This window comes from Dermochelys coriacea, chromosome 2 (genome assembly GCF_009764565.3).
Source record: "Dermochelys coriacea isolate rDerCor1 chromosome 2, rDerCor1.pri.v4, whole genome shotgun sequence".
In the NCBI taxonomy this organism is placed as follows: Eukaryota; Metazoa; Chordata; order Testudines; family Dermochelyidae; genus Dermochelys; species Dermochelys coriacea.
The window spans coordinates 239,480,639-239,497,359 of NC_050069.1; the positions used below are offsets into that span (position 1 = coordinate 239,480,639).

The 16,721-nt window shown below is 41.1% G+C and overlaps 1 long non-coding RNA gene across 1 annotated transcript in view; it reads left to right on the top strand.

The window, feature by feature from the left end:
- LOC122459031 overlaps positions 1-16,383 on the top strand; it is a 68,122-nt gene extending 51,739 nt beyond the window's left edge. The window contains exons 3-5 of the long non-coding RNA XR_006279450.1: positions 13,735-13,770; positions 14,134-14,271; positions 15,997-16,383. This is a non-coding gene — a long non-coding RNA (uncharacterized LOC122459031). The remainder of the gene's footprint in view (positions 1-13,734; positions 13,771-14,133; positions 14,272-15,996) is intronic.
- Positions 16,384-16,721: the final 338 nt, after the last annotated feature.

Sequence of the window (16,721 nt, forward strand, 5' to 3'; positions counted from 1 at the left end):
GTTGGGCTTGTCGCCAGTGGTGATCTGCAGGCAGACTTTCACCAGTGTAAATTGAAGTAGTTCACCTTCATCCTTTGAAGCCTGTTTCTATCATTTTATGGCTTTTTGGGTTTTGATTAATCTCTGTGTTTTGTAAACTAAATGTATTTTATGACTGATGGCCTATTTATTCAATGGTTAATGCTAACACACGCACAGAGATAATAAAATTTATGAAGAAGTTTCCCCTCATTAGATTTGGATTTTGTGGTGCCTGAGATGCTTCTGGGCCACAAAATACTAACATTTCCAAATCCCCATGATAACTTTAAGGCAGCGGGAACACAGGAGGAGAAATCTAGGAGAAAACATCACTTTGGCCAAGAAACACACAGTTTAAAGGGTGGCTTCACTGTGAATATAACAAACATTCACATGCACTTGTAGGTTGGCTTGAGAAGGGTAAGAAACCAAACCTTGGTTCTTTTAGAAACATGTCTTTGCTTACTTTGAAAAAAATCAATGTCTTATTGGCAGACATTTCCTCTCCCCATCCCCCCGCCCACTTATGATATTACAAAGGATCTTGTTGATTTTGCGGCAGTGATTTAGGGCATAGTAGAATCTGTTTCCCGTTGCTTTTGTAGCTGCTCATTGTCAGTTCCTCTTCCATACTCACTCTTACCGTTTTGAAGATTTTCTGCCACTTTTTAACAGTGAGAGTAATTAGCTATGGGAACAATTTATCAAGGGTCTTGGGGGTTTCCCTATCAATAGCAATTATTAAATCAAGACTGGATGTTTTTCTAAAAGATGTGCTGTAGGAATAGTTTTGGAGAAATTCTATGGCCTGTGTTACACAAGTCAGACTAGATGATCAAAATTGGTCGGTTCTGGCCTCGGAATCTATGAATTACAGATCACCCTTGCCATGCAAAAGTCTTCAACATAGCAAAACGAAATGTTACACCTAGTGATGGGAAAACTCAAAAAGGTTTGGAGTTTGGCTCATATGAGCAGCCAAGAGTACTGGGTTCTAAATCTGGAATGTTCAAGGCTGTGGAGCCAGCCAGGTCCCGTCTCTTCTCATAATTCCCTCCCCCAACAGGCCCTGAGACTGACTATCGCCTAAAAGTTATCTCTCTAGCTAAGTGTTTGTACTGTGCCCAGCATCACAGTATATAGGCACTTAAAACTGCCACCCTCCCAACTTGGTGGTGTCTTCTGAGGGAGAGCAGGACTCAGGGCCAGCTACTACCTAATCAGTACTCCCCTCCCCTCTAGCTCAGATAATCTTTGGTGGAAGATGGGAAATGAGTGCCCCTCCACTCCTCAGCACACTGCAGCAGTGTTATTCCTAGCTCGGCTGCTTGACTCATTATGGGACCTTGGGCAAGTCACTCAATTTCCATGGTCTGCAAAAAGGGGTTAACAGCATCTCACAGGAGTGTGAGACTTGCATATTGTATACAAACACTGTGGGTACCTCAGCTGGGAGGTACTATAGCAGTGCATAGTATTATGATGTTTGAAACTACACATTCATATTACACAGTCATTGATGTAACTTTGAATTAGAGACTACTTTCAAGGACTCTTTGGGCGCTTATTAAAATCCAATTCTGCAGAACTGGGAGGGTGGAAATAAGTTTGCCTGCTTATTTCCAGGTTTGATTGCTATTCCCAGCCTGTAGTGCTGGTAGGAGAAGCAGCTATCATTCTTCACAGTAGGGGTGAATAATTAAAAAGCTGAGTGAGTTGGAGCAATAGAAAGTGCTGAATTTGGGATTTGTGTACTACTTCCTGAGTGGACTGAAGGATAAGGGTGTGGGTTAAACTTGCCTTCCTGCTTTTAATGAAAAATGCATGAGGGAGGCCAAAATATGAAGAGCTATGTAAATAAAAGGCAAATAGATAAGATTGGGTTTCCTATGATCTCTCCAGAGCCACATTGTCTCAACATCATCATTTAATTACAGATGCAAAACTGAATGAGCTGCCAAAGTAAACTGTTCTGAAACTGGGAAAAAAAAATTCTGGGCATATAACTACTTTCTGATAAGGGTTTGCATTTATCTGTGAGAAGAAATGTGAAGCTATTTACTGCCAGCACTTATATCTTTTGTAAACCACACGCACTACATTTTGGACTTGCTTACTGAGCTCTAGGGCTCCTTTCAGTACTTTTTTTTTTTTTTTTTGGACAGGAGATTTTTATTAGCAGTAATAAAGTTGTTATATTTAATATCACTTGAAAAGTTAACCAAAGGATCCAAACTAGCTTTGTTACAGTTTGGAAATATTACTGTAAGCAAGCAACTTAACTTTTGTCCAATTATAGGAAAGTTTTGTTTTTGTTTTGTTTTAAACTCAAGAGAAGTAATACAAATTGGGGTGGGGAGTGTGAGGTTTTTTTCCTGATGAGTTCAATAACCCAGTTTTATAGATTCTTAGGGAGATTATTTTTTTCTCTGTACAGTGATTATTTTAGCAACAGTTTCTGTTCCTTCCAAATATATATGAACCAGTAAGTTTCTCTGACATTTATTGGCACCTAGGAACAGCTTATTGCAAATATATTGGAGAAGAAAGTAATAAAGTTACATCTATTATAAAAGTAGGATATTTTTATTTTGTAATTTAAATCTTTTATACAGCTTCAGAGACTAGTGTATAAAGGAGTTGGTTGTGATTATTTCATTGTTTATCTTTACTTTGTTGTTAGTAAATTCTTTCTGATACCGTGTTTTGTGAGTGGTTGAAAAAAAGTCATTTAGTATTAGTCATACATTAACCTTGTGACCTCATTGTTTGTATACCTACTGTAATTCTGTTCTGCTTGTATTTCTGAGGTTAGTAAAAGCAAACTTGTATGCACAGTCCCTGGATGTCAGTGGGTAAACTGAAATGTTTGTCAAGATTACTGATACCACATCCCTTTAAAACCAATGCTTCAAAGGAAAAGCAACTGCTCAGATTAACTGAGATGATACCTTTCTAAAGTGTGTGTGTGTGTGTGTGTGTGTGTGTGTGTGTGTGTGCGCGCGTGTGTGTATGGATAGAGAGAGTCGTGTGTAAATATGGTTGTGGTTGTGTGCATTATTGTAGTGTCCAGGGCCTTCTATCAGAATCAGAGCCCAATTGTGCTGCTAGAATATTTTTGTATAAACAAGAAAGCTTATACAAGAGAAATATATTCACAAGCAGGGCCGACTTTACAGTTTTGGCCGCCCCAAACAGTGGAAAAAACTGCCGCCGTGGACGGCAAAAGGAAGAAGCTGCCGCTGATTTGCTGCCGTGGCGTCAAAGGGAAGAAACCGCCGCCAAATTGCCGCCGTGGCAGGCAGCACAGAGAAGTTGCCACCGAATTGCCGCCGTGGCCGGAGGAACTGACGCCCCACGCACCTGCTTAGAACGCTGGTGCCTGGAGCCGGCCCTGCTCACAAGAATACTATAATAAATTATAGTGATTGTAAATCTGTAAACATGAGATAGTAACAAAGGTATACTTACCTTAAATATTGATATTTCCATAATCTAAATATATATGATTAAGGAAATATAGTTATTTTAAAGATACCGTAGCACAAAGGGATACTGAGCTTGACTGAGGACTCTGGCCATAGGGCGACCAGATAGCAAGTGTGAAAAATCGGGACACTTTTTTTTTTTTTGAGGGGGGAGGGGTATAGTTGTGTCTATAAGACAAAGGCCCTAATATTAGGATGGTCCCAATAATATTGGGATGTCTGGTCACCCTATCTGACTACTATATTTGCTACTAACAATAATGTTCTTATATTTTCACAAACTGCCATGAATCAGATAATGATCTGAAGATCAATGTGCAACACCATGTCTGAGCAGTTTCGGACACTTTTTAAAAACTTTCCAGAAAAATGTTTCCTCCTTTTCCCCCAAATGTGGAATTTTCTCTAATTTAATTTGGCTTGGAAACAAAGCAAACAGCTCCCAGGAAGCCACTGGATTTAAAGGAATGATTTCCCTGTTGGTGATGGAGGCACATGCTCTTTGGAGTTCTTTTAACCCTGCAGCTCAGCAAAATACTTATAAAGAGCAATGTTTTCCCCTTTGGAATAAAGAAGAAAGCAGCAAATGCCAGCTGTTTTCTGGAAAAGTCCTAGATGAGAATATTTCCAGATATCCCTAAAGAAATCTTCAAACCCCATCCCATACTGTTCAGACTACACACATTGAATACAGTGTGATACTATCAGTACATCATTGTTCGGGGCGGGGGGAAGGGGCGAAGGATAAACATTTCTAGCCAAGTGCATTTTAATCTGCTTGTTTTTCTAATGGTGCAGCCTGCTTCCTTGGTTATGTTTATAAAAAGCATTTTTTGTTTACATGAGAAAACAACTTAATGAATTCCCTCGTTTTTCCTTATCTCTCCCATTCTGCAAGAGCACACACTCCTTGGTAAAAGCGCCCTGTTAAACTATTGGCAGGACTTCACTGACAATGTCATGTGTCTTAGATGAGCAATTACATACCATGAATGGTAAATAGTTAAGTGAACAGTTAGCATATTACTCATAGGATGGCAGTTAACGCTTGATCCAACACCAACTGAAGTCAATGGGAATCTTTTCATTGACTTCTGTGAGCCCTAGATCAGGCTCTGCTTGAGTTATGACTTGCAAATTCGTTTGTTCTTGAAGAGGAAAAGAACTAAACTTGTTAGATTATTAATTTTAACTATTAAATGCAAGAAATGGTCTCTCCAAGTGGTCTATATAAGCTGACAATATATTTTTGTTTATATTTCCATGATGGGATTTATAGCTTAGTCTTTTAAATCCACACTTAGATGATTGCCATAGATAGAAAATCAGTTTGGAGGATCACAAATAAAGATGCTGGAAGGGTCGAGCAAACAGAACATTTGGGAACAAAAGGAATCAGCAGAGGGGGACATGATTCTAATTCCAAACAATATATAATGATTCAGTAGTTTGTCAGGGAAAGGGTGAGATTTTGAGAGGAAGAATAGGCCAAGGGATAGAACTGTTAGCCTAGATGGTGGAAGGCCTGGCTTCAGCTCCTGCTCTACTACATATATCCTAGATGATCTTAGGCAAGTCACTTAGGCCCAGATTGTTCCATCTCCAATGCACTGTTGTGTGAAATGGCCCTGCTTATTTTATCCTCGCCTATGGAGGCGTACAGAGTGGAATAATGAGGCAGGCCTGAAGGCCCAGTAGGCTCTCAGAGGGAATATCAGGAACTAGACAAAACCAGCTCTGTGGTCATCAGAATGGGCAATGTATGTGGGCCTGGTTCATGGTTGTCCTGTGACTCATTTTGGCTAATACATCTTCCCAGTCCCACACTGTGCCTCCCAGAATGCTCATGTCACAAAAGACTTTCTGAAGCCTTTGCACCAGCCCTGCCGCAGCGGGAGTCTGAGGATATGTGGCCAGAGCAGTCCTGCATTCTGGCTGCCTCAAGGCCTAGGGGCAGCTGAGTGCAAGACAAGGCAGCCCTCAGGACTGCCCTGACCTGCCCCCACTTCCCCCAGCTGAACCTGCCCTTGCAGGATGAATCCTGGTCTTTGAAGAGGTAATGCTCCAGTGATCACATGTGTGTTGTACGTCAAGCTATGAAGCTTTTCAGGTATGTGAAATTATTTTGTTGTTGTACAGGACCGCTCTAATCTTCAGGAGTCAAACATCGAGGAGGGGAAGAGACTTGGTGGGGCAGGGGTGGGGACGTTGTTGCTCCACCACAGGGTGACCAGATGTCCTGATTTTATAGGGACAGTCCCAATTTTTGGGTCTTTTTCTTATATAGGCTCCTATTACCCCCCCATCCCATCCTGATTTTTCACATTTGCTCTCTGGTCACCCTACTCCACCAGCTTATATGTGGCTACTGTTTGTAACTAGCCTAAAACTGGTGCCCAGCTGCATCAGCCTGACAACTTGGTTATGTTGTATTCTGGAATTTGTGCCTTTTTGAGACAAGCATGATTCCATTGTATGAATATTACCTGTTATGCTGTTACTCAAGGAAACAGCTCACTAACCTCTAAATGTATTGCAGCCTACTAGTCCTAAAACATGTTCCTTTTCTTTTTCTTGTAATCCCCTTGTTTCAGATGCAAAATTATATAAGATTTTGGATATATGACTTTTTAAAAAAAACCCTCAAGTCCTAGAAACTTATTTTATATTGAAACAGAAGCTGACATGAGCAAAGGGAAATTAACATGGAGCTTAGAAAATATGCTAGCTTTGGCTCTAAACTTTACTGTAAGTTGTTTTGGAGCAAAGATTATTTTTGTGTGCCAGTTCCAAGTTACAGAAAAGGAGCTAATGTGTGTTACTTTTGCAAAATATTTAAAGGTATTATTAAATATACCATATAGCAGTTTCAAATGAATAAAATATAACCCTTCTGCAGAATCTCCAGGATATGTCTCAAGAGAGTATTTTCAAATGCCAGACAGTCATGATACTAAATGAAATCTTCTTTTCTTTTAAAACAAATTTACATTTTATGCTTTTGGCTCCACCAATATATACTGGAGGCAAAAGTGGCTGTGTGCCTTCAGTTTTTCCAGACCATAGAGAAATTTAGAAACAAGGGAACAAAATAAAAAGGGGACACTAAGAAAGGAAGAGGGGAATAATGATGAAAAACATGAGTTGGGGAGGGAAGCAGGGAGGAAGGCAAAGAAATGAGGGAGAACAGGATAGAGGAGAAGCGGTTGTCCTCCATATTTTTGACAGGGATGTTTTAGTGCAGCAGAGCATCATAATTGAGGAGGGGGACAAGGCCATTGGTGAGGATTTGGTAGTATAAGTGTGAGGCCTCATGGCTTTAAAAACTGTCATGCTGCTTCTTAGGTGTTAGTTTCTTTCTCTCTCTGTGTCACAGGAAATGGGGTAGATTCAAAGACTCAATTAGGTTAATTCTAAAATTTCTAGCCGTACTGCTGTTGCTGCTTTTTGTTTCCACCAGTCAAATTCAATTCTATAGTATATACTGTTAGTTCCCTTTCTGTGTTAAAAGGCAAGGGGCGGGGGGGAAATCTCCTGGCAGGTTTCTTCTCTAATGTAGGTCTAGATCCATGGTACAATCTGCAGCTGGGACTCTGCATCTCCTCTGTAAGACTTCCCTCCCCATTATAGTGATGGGGTTCTTCTTCCATTCCAGAAAGGCCACGGGCTTGCTCCAAGGTTTGCAAGGTATTTGAAAAGGAGCTATAAGGGTAGTGAGAAATCAGTGGGATTATGTGCAGGTTTTCACTCTGAAAGCTATCCTGCGAGACTTGTCTATGCTGGGTGGTAGTAGGAAGGGTTGCCATCAGTGTAGCTGCAGCCATAAAGCTGCCCTGGTGAAAACCCCTGGTTGTAGACCTGAGGCATCAGTGTAAACCACAGCAACTTATCCTGGCCTCTGTCTGAAATTTAACAGCTCTAAAAAATGGAGCCTTGTACTTCCTGATTACAGTTTCCAACTTTCTGTTTTTATGAGTCTTGTAATATTTACTGTTTTTCTTAAAGTCCCAGCTCCTGGAGTCATGTGATTGTGTCAAAATCTCAGCTTTCATTTTTTTAAAAAGTAAGCTTTATAGCCTTCAGGACTGCACAGAAAAACTTGATTACATGAACCCTAATAGCTCAAACCCCAGAAGGCAAATAAGAAGCACTCTAAAATTTATTAAGTTTATTAAATTCATAAATGATCTGGAGGATGGTGTGGATTGCACTCTCAGCAAATTTGCGGATGATACCAAACTGGGAGGAGTGGTAGATACGCTGGAGGGGAGGGATAGGATACAGAAGGACCTAGACAAATTGGAGGATTGGGCCAAAAGAAATCTAATGAGGTTCAATAAGGATAAATGCAGGGTCCTGCACTTAGGATGGAAGAATCCAGTGCACCGCTACAGACTAGGGACCGAATGGCTCGGCAGCAGTTCTGCGGAAAGGGACCTGGGGGTGACAGTGGACGAGAAGCTGGATATGAGTCAGCAGTGTGCCCTTGTTGCCAAGAAGGCCAATGGCATTTTGGGTTGTATAAGTAGGGGCATAGCGAGCAGATCGAGGGACGTGATCGTTCCCCTCTATTCGACACTGGTGAGGCCTCATCTGGAGTACTGTGTCCAGTTTTGGGCCCCACACTACAGGAAGGATGTGGATAAATTGGAAAGAGTACAACGAAGGGCAACGAAAATGATTAGGGGTCTAGAGCACATGACTTATGAGGAGAGGCTGAGGGAGCTGGGATTGTTTAGTCTGCAGAAGAGAAGAATGAGGGGGGATTTGATAGCTGCTTTCAACTACCTGAAAGGGGGTTTCAAAGAGGATGGCTCTAGACTGTTCTCAATGGTAGCAGATGACAGAACGAGGAGTAATGGTCTCAAGTTGCAATGGGGGAGGTTTAGATTGGATATTAGGAAAAACTTTTTCACTAAGAGGGTGGTGAAACACTGGAATGCGTTACCTAGGGAGGTGGTAGAATCTCCTTCCTTAGAGGTTTTTAAGGTCAGGCTTGACAAAGCCCTAGCTGGGATGATTTAACTGGGACTTGGTCCTGCTTTGAGCAGGGGGTTGGACTAGATGACCTTCTGGGGTCCCTTCCAACCCTGATATTCTATGATTCTATGATTCTATGATTCTAAGTCTCATATTGTTGTTTTTTAAAAAACCCTCAAGATTTTTAAGGCAATCGTGATTTTATGGACAATTGGGATTAGAGAGTGTACTTACAAGTACAAAAGCTGTAATCTCCTTAGGGATCAGATCTTCTCTTGGGTGCAGCTCCCATAGGTTTGAAGCTCTGAATACTTTTGGGATGAGTGGTAATACTCCCATGCAAGGGTTAAGCACAGTCTTGGACTTTGTGCTGTCTCTGGATTCCTTGTTCTTGAAGCTGAAGCCTCAGTGATATGGAGAAATGCTGTACATTTGCACCAGACAGGGAGCTCTCATTTTAGTCAATGGGAGCTTGTTGCAAAGTTCCAGGGTATATATCACCCGGCTTGGAACTCTTGTCTCTGATCAGCATGATTGCAGGTGGATACATTAACTATAACTGGTTGCCTTATTCCATTGCTGCATTGTGATGAGATAGTTCACTTATCACTGTGGTGCAAGAAGCACTGCCTTGCACCCCCAAAATTCTCCTTTAACCTTCCTATTTTCTCCTCTTCTTTTTCCTCCCTCCCTCTTTCCACCAGCTGCTTCTTGGCTTTATCAAATATCACTGGAAAATTTTCAATGAGCAGCACCAGATCCGTTCCAATATTTTGTGGTCTGAACTTTTAGAGCTCTTTGGAAAGATGACAGCTTTGGTCTGATGCTGTCATTCGTGTACTTCACAGCTATAAATGCTTGAAGTTAATTGCTAAAGAACACCTGCTCAGGCTAGGCAAACAAAGAAAGTATGATACTCAATTGGTGCTATACTTTGTTAAAAATGGAGCTCTCTTTTCCAATTGTTTCTAGTCCCTTCAGCTACTGGAGTTAGCCATGGGACATAGTAAACTACTAGCAGGAACATGTCAATACATTGAAGCATTTATACCCATTCTTAAAAATAACCCCTTAATTCATAAAGTAGTACCATATTTTCCTATGACAGTGTATTTATTCAGGACATTTTACAGTTAAAATGCTGCTGGAGGTTGAACAGGAAAATTAAATTGAAGATAAGTCTAACTTAATTACAGATGCAAAAATTCCTGTTTTTTAAATATAAACGCATTATTCTACTTCCATTTTCTTGGAGTAAGACTAATGTATACTGTGACTTACACACTTTACTGTACGGATTGGTCATTGTCCCTTAGTGTACTGAAATTGAGGGAGTTATTTTCCCCAGTTCGTCTCAGGTTTTTGTCACGACAGGTCTGTGATGCTGCACAGGATTTTTGTCTGTTTCCTTTGTGGCTGCCCTTTGGAACTCTTTAATTAACTTATTCTTTGAAACTTTTTTTATTAAGGTAACGTGGCAATAAAATGTTACAATACTACATCATACTTTACTTATTACTTATTCAGGATCAGGTTAATATTCAAAGAACCTGGCTAAAGATCCTGGCTTGATGGCTGGGGAGTCCTCCTCCTTGGAGTATGCTAGAAAGAGTGATCAAATTTCTAAATACCTATTTTTGGCCCTTGTCTTGTGTACATAGTTGGTGTGAAAGTTTTTCCATTATAAGGATGGTCCATATTTTCTATACCAAGATTTCATAGGAAGAGAAGTCACATTTTTTCAGTAATGTGCAATACAAAGTATTGCTGCTAAAAAGAAAGACGTTAAAAAAGATAAAATACAAAAGAAATTAATTTGTCATCCTGTTAAAAATGTAGATCCTGTTTCGGAGCATTAAGAAAGTAGGTCAGGGACCTCTAGGAAGCTACATTTTGTCATAAAATTAAGTTCTTTAATAATTCCCTTCCAAAACCATCTAATTCCTGGACACAACTACCATATGTGTAAGTATGTTCCCCTTTCCTCACAACCCCTCCAGCAGAGTGCCTCCCTAGTAGCAAAAATATGGTGGATCTTAACTGGAGCCATCTGTATGGTAATTTTATAAAAATTTTCTTTATGAACTACACAAATTGAAGATGTATATCCCCTTTCCCATATAAAGACCCATTCATCCAGATCAGTTTTTATCCAAATCCCTCTCCCATCTTTTCATTCTCTGTAAATGATCCAGAACCAAATGTAGAAGATTATCCCCCATTATAACATGGGCTATGAAAATTCTGTCCTCCTATTGGCTAAAAGTAGCCAGTAGTAATTAATATACTTGAAAAAGGACACTTGATGATCTGTTATACATGTATTAACTGGTTAATATCTTTACAAATATGAATATTTTATATGATGTACATGTTTTTATGTATAGCATCACCTACAGGGCTAAATCCTGTAGTCCTTAACTAAGGCAACACCTCCACTACATATAAAACAATGCCCTCATGGAATACAGATCACCTGGTATAAATATACTGTGGTATTAGATTTATTATATAGAAAAGATTCCTTTTCTTCTTTCCCACTCTTGTGCATTCTCCTTTTAATAAACACAAACAATTTTGGGGATAGATTGGCTGAGAACTTGGTAAATTCTGGATACATGACATTAATTTGGTTTATTTGTTGTGTGAGCTGGCTTTTCCAAGATTTTTCTGAACTATTATTTTCTATCTCTGATTTTTAGTACTTGATAGTTGTGATAATTGGGCCTACAGATTTACCTTAATTGTGAGCTCAAGTGTGAAAAGTGAGTGAAAGTTCATAAAACATCACAATAGCCTTGCATAACAAATGTTGATGGGAAAAGGTGCAAAAGGGAGACAGACTCAATTAGTCTAAAATAGAAGGCCTACTGCTAAATCTCAAGGCCCATGTCAAGACTGTGCCTGGTAAACAAGAGAAGTTTGGGACTGGAAATCAATGGACCAATATTGGTGTTTTGGAAATTAGTCTTAATTGAAGAACAAAATATTGAGGGAATGGTTTATTCCACTGATCACTCCCTTTAGGGGGTCCCTAAAAAAACCCAGAGAGACTTGGGGGAAAAATACAGACAGATGGAAGCGAGCACAACAATTGCTGCCTGAAAGAAGGGGATAGAGTGAGCTTCATATCAGGGTTGACACCCCCACCACTTCCTGGGAGCCTGGGGTTCAGTGTGACACCAGAGTGTCTTCATGTCCTAATCCTGAGAGAAGTCCTAGCCAAACTGGGCCAGAGAGAGGGCCCAGAAGATTCCGCCACCTCCGTTTGCTCTGGTTAAATCCCAAACACTACATGTAATGTGATGAGATTTTCTCCCTTCTCCTCCACAAATGTGTCCTTTTCCTTCCCCACCTTATTTCTTATCTCACTCCTTTTTCTTTCTCCCTAATAAGAATCTGTCTTAGCCAGCCAAGACGGCCTATTTTACAACGCCTGTGTAATTCTGTGACCAGAAGAGGCAGCTAAATGCAATACCCTAAACAGGCTAACACTGGTATAAGTTTGCCAGATCTCGGAGTGGCTGATAAGATCACGTGCTGTGCTTGTGTTTTTCCAGCAGCGAGAGTGCAAGTGAAAGTCAACACCAGAGACAGAAGCTGCATTTTCTGTCTTTGCTGTTCTTTTTTCTCCTTTCTTGTGTGTGTTGTTTTGTCTTTTAGGAAACAGGATCAGACTTTAACAACAGCTCCAGCCCATCTCAATTAACTTCGTCTCTTTTCCCCCAAAAGGACAGCTGTTACCATCATTGATACCTTTTAAAAGACTGCCAGGCAAGGTTTTTTCCCCCTTTTAAAGACTCTTTCTGCCTAAAGGGAAAGGGAACAAGAGATGCTGTTAAAATGAAAGCCTTACTTCATACTTTACATTTAGAGTGCTTTAACTGTTTTCCCTTCTTTTCTAATGACAGGTTTCAGAGTAGCAGCCGTGTTAGTCCGTATTCGCAAAAAGAAAAGCAGTACTTGTGGCACCTTAGAGACTAACAAATTTATTAGAGCATAAGCTTTCGTGAGCTGCATCCGATGAAGTGAGCTGTAGCTCACGAAAGCTTATGCTCTAATAAATTTGTTAGTCTCTAAGGTGCCACAAGTACTCCTTTTCTTTTTCCCTTCTTTTCTGTATCTCTAATAAAAGATTAAAATGATGTTTAATGTTTGCCATGGTGCTAAGCAGGCTGAGCTCTCTGTATGCTATAGCACAAACCTTGTTTAACACTGTTTAATGTTGGATAGTGACAGGATCATGTTAACACCTGTGACTCTTTGGGCCTATATATTCTGTCTAGAATAATACATAAGCAGCCACAACCTCGCCCTTTTTTTTTTATTAAAAGAACAAAACAATCCTTTAAATCAAGACTGTTGAATAATAAAAGTGAAAAGCAGCAGATGTGTAAAGAGTTACTAAAAGTTGATGTGGGACCAGTCATGTCTTTTTTGTTTGTTTGTTTGTTTATTTATAATATCATAATTGTTACCTCAAAAATATTGCTTGACCTCAGTTAACTAATCCCCTTCCCCCCAAAGAGATTGTTGTATCATATAACATATGTTGTCTTACTGTGTTATTAAAAACATCTGAGATACAGTGGATGCTGTCAATAAAAAGGCAAAGGAAACAAAAGAGGCCTATCTTCTGTATTTCACATACCTAAGACATAAACAAGTAGTAATGCTACAAAGAAATAGGACAAATCATCAAGAAAAATCCGGAAATGTCTTATATTATTGATCTCTTCCCCATAAATCTATTAAAAGCCTTAGGCTGCCCTGCCCCCAAAACACCCACTCCCAGCATGTGCCCTATTAAGGAGCTTGTGAAGGGGTCCTCGGAAGGCCAGCCTGCAGCTGTCTTCTGCAGTGCTTGCACCACGAGAATATTCTCACGTGGAATTAGGGTTTTTGATCCACCTTATTCTGTGACGGCCCTTTTACATGGTTTACAGGGGCTGGAGCAGGGCTGAACAGCTCATCCTAAGCAGGTAAGAAGTCCCACTAAAATTAATAGAACTACTTATATGCTTAGTAAGGCATGTGTTAAAGTACCTTGCTGAATCGGTGGCCTTGTTTGTTTGTTTTTAATTTACTCATAGACATGTTGTTTAGAGCTTGAATATATAATGGTAATAGCCATAAATTTACTAAATCTATTAGAGACAATACTATACTGCTGATTTGTATGAATCAGAATTAGGTACGGTGTCATTTCAGGGTAGCCTCTAAGCATCATCTTTGTCTTCACTAGGTTTGGTGCAAATTTCAGTGGATCTTCAGTCACAAGGTAAACAAGCAAAAGGGTTAGCGCTTCTCCATCTTAGTGGTGGGTGAACTATCTGGGAGAATAAAGTACCGTCCAATTTGATGACATGATGGTGAGTGAGACTTTAATTGTCATCACTTGGTCTTGAGGGAAGGGAATAGGTCAGCAGGATAGGGTGAAACTCCTTTGGTGTCCCTTCCTACTACAAGAAACTTGGGCAGGGAGGGTTTCCCTTCTAAAGTTCTGAGTTTTGCCAGGGACAACATATATAATAGTGTATCTGTCAATGGCATGACACCATAATACCACTTGATCTCCAATGTGGGACATTTATGCATCCCACATCTACACTAAAATGACACAAGACCATTATTCTAATGTCAGGTCTGTCCTGGATATTCTAATTGCTTGAAACAAGGAAGAGGTGATTGTGTGTCTACCCAGAAGTATAAGTTGAAGAAGACTTTGATGATGAACCTGAGGAGGACTTTGATATGGTGCACGAACCAGAACCCCAGGCTGGTAAGTTAGAGTGGCTCCCCGTAGCTTCCCACCAATATCTCTCTTGCACTGGTACTAAATTCCCAATTTTAATTTCAAGGGCATTTGAAGTAATGTGCACTTATTGTTCCTCTCTGGAAAATATACCATGCATTGCTCTGTGTCTGTGTATGAACTGCAGTGCTGTAGCCATGCCATTATCATACTCCATCTCCTTACCAAACTTCTCCAGCTTTTTCCCCTCCATTCAGTTCCTGCCCTGCTCCATCCCAAAATTGGCCTCAAGCAAGGCAGAGTTATAAATCAATGATTTTATTGATTTTGAAGAACCACAATTAGTGCCTGTGCCTTGACTTGTAAAGCTAATTTTTCAAATACTTTTAAAAAGTAATAATCAGCATGCCCCTGTGTCTGTACTTCTCAGCCACCTGTCAGGCAGCAAGGGCTGAGGGTGTGTGTGTGTGTGTGTGTGTGTGTGTAGGTCTCCGGGGGGGGGGGGGGAACACAGTTGTAGAAAATGTATGGTTGGTTGTGCAAGGAAAAGTTAGTGGAAACACTGTTTTCTTCCTTGGAAGTTTGCAGACTCCAAGTCTCTGTTCCTGGTCTCTGCCTTCTCCCTACAGAGAGCCATGCTGCATAAAGTGGGTTGGGGGGAGAAGGGGGATGTTCCACCCCCATGGTCATAGAAAAACATTGCTATGTCCCTTTCCAGTTGTCTGAGGTGAGGGGTTGTGGTACTGAGTTTGATCTTCAGGAAACTTAATGAGGTTGCAGTGTGTCTCTTTCTTTCCCTGCCCATTTCACCATCATTAGGCAGGCACAGGGCCAGGATTTTCTGCTACAGCTGGGGTATGTGTGTGTGGTTCATAGTTCACATCTCCTGTTGCATGAAATCTCCACATCCTAGCTGAGAATGTTGTCAATTTCCATTGAAATTTCCTCCCAATCCTGCAAGCATAATTTCAGGAGACTTCTGTTGAAGCAAGAACTCCTCCTGGTTCTTGAGGTTCACCAGCAGTGCAAATCTGCTTGGTCCACCTGCATAGTTGACCAAAACCCTCCATTCAGCGGAGGTGTGACTATTAGCAAAAAGAAAAGGAGTACCCGTGGCACCTTAGAGACTAACAAATTTATTAGAGCATAAGCTTTCGTGAGCTACAGCTCACTTCATCGGATGCATCCGATGAAGTGAGCTGTAGCTCACGAAAGCTTATGCTCTAATAAATTTGTTAGTCTCTAAGGTGCCACGGGTACTCCTTTTCTTTTTGCGAATACAGACTAACACGGCTGCTACTCTGAAACCTGTTATTAGCAAAAACATCTCTCTGGTGTAGATTGCTGGATCTCCTTGGGAGGACAGGAAAGCCACTTCTCTTTTCCATTCTGGTACTTCAAAAATTGCTGTTTTCTCCAGATGTTGCCCAGCCTTAAAGGAAGAAATTGTACATATGTAACATAGCTCTGGAAAGGAATTTCCCCACTTCTCCGCTACCTCTTCAGACAGAATGAACATTTTCAATGGTTACAAACACTACTAAATGTTTCTCCCCAATATGTGAATCTGCTCCTGCCTCATGGGGTGGCAGCATATTTATGTGAAGCAAGGATGTTGAGACAGTTACTTTCCTGGAATGCTCAGAAGTATCAAAATCATGGCCTTCAGCAGCAAAGTTATGGGTGGGGGGGATTTCTCAGCTTGCTCCAAAGGCCAAAAATATAATTTTCTTTTTGTCTTTGAATTTGCAGGGCCTTGCGCTCCTGAGAGGGAAACCATGCCCCCAAGAGGGCAGGAGCAGCACCCCAGAGAGTGCAGGGGTAGACGGAGAAGGGGCCTGGAGGGCCTGCTCATAGGGATGGACAGGAGAAGCCAGGAGTAATTTGAGTTCCTTAAAGGAAGGGAGGAGCAGTGTCTTCAGCAGGAGAAGAGACCTCTGGAGATGGAGGTAAGCCACGCCCTAGGGAACTGGAACGATCCCTAATGGAGAGGCTTCGAGGATTGGTGGCTGACAGACTGCAGCATCTGTCTGCTGCTGAGGCCCCAGAACCAGCCCATCAGCTGCCATTGCTGCTGCCTTCTCTGGTTGCCACCCAGGGTGCTGCTGAGCCTGTAGATCTTGTTCCAATGACCACCCAGGAGAATCATAGAATCATAGAATATCAGGGTTGGAAGGGACCTCAGTAGGTCATCTAGTCCAACCCCCTGCTCAAAGCAGGACCAATCCCCAACTAAATCATCCCAGCCAGGGCTTTGTCAAGCCTGACCTTAAAAACTTCTAAGGAAGGAGATTCCACCACCTCCCTAGGTAACGCATTCCAGTGTTTCACCACCCTCCTAGTGAAAAAGTTTTTCCTAATATCAACCTAAACCTCCCCCACTGCAACTTGAGACCATTACTCCTTGTTCTGTCATCTGCTACCACTGAGAACAGTCTAGAGAACAATGCTGGGCCTGCAGGAATTCCCGAATGCCA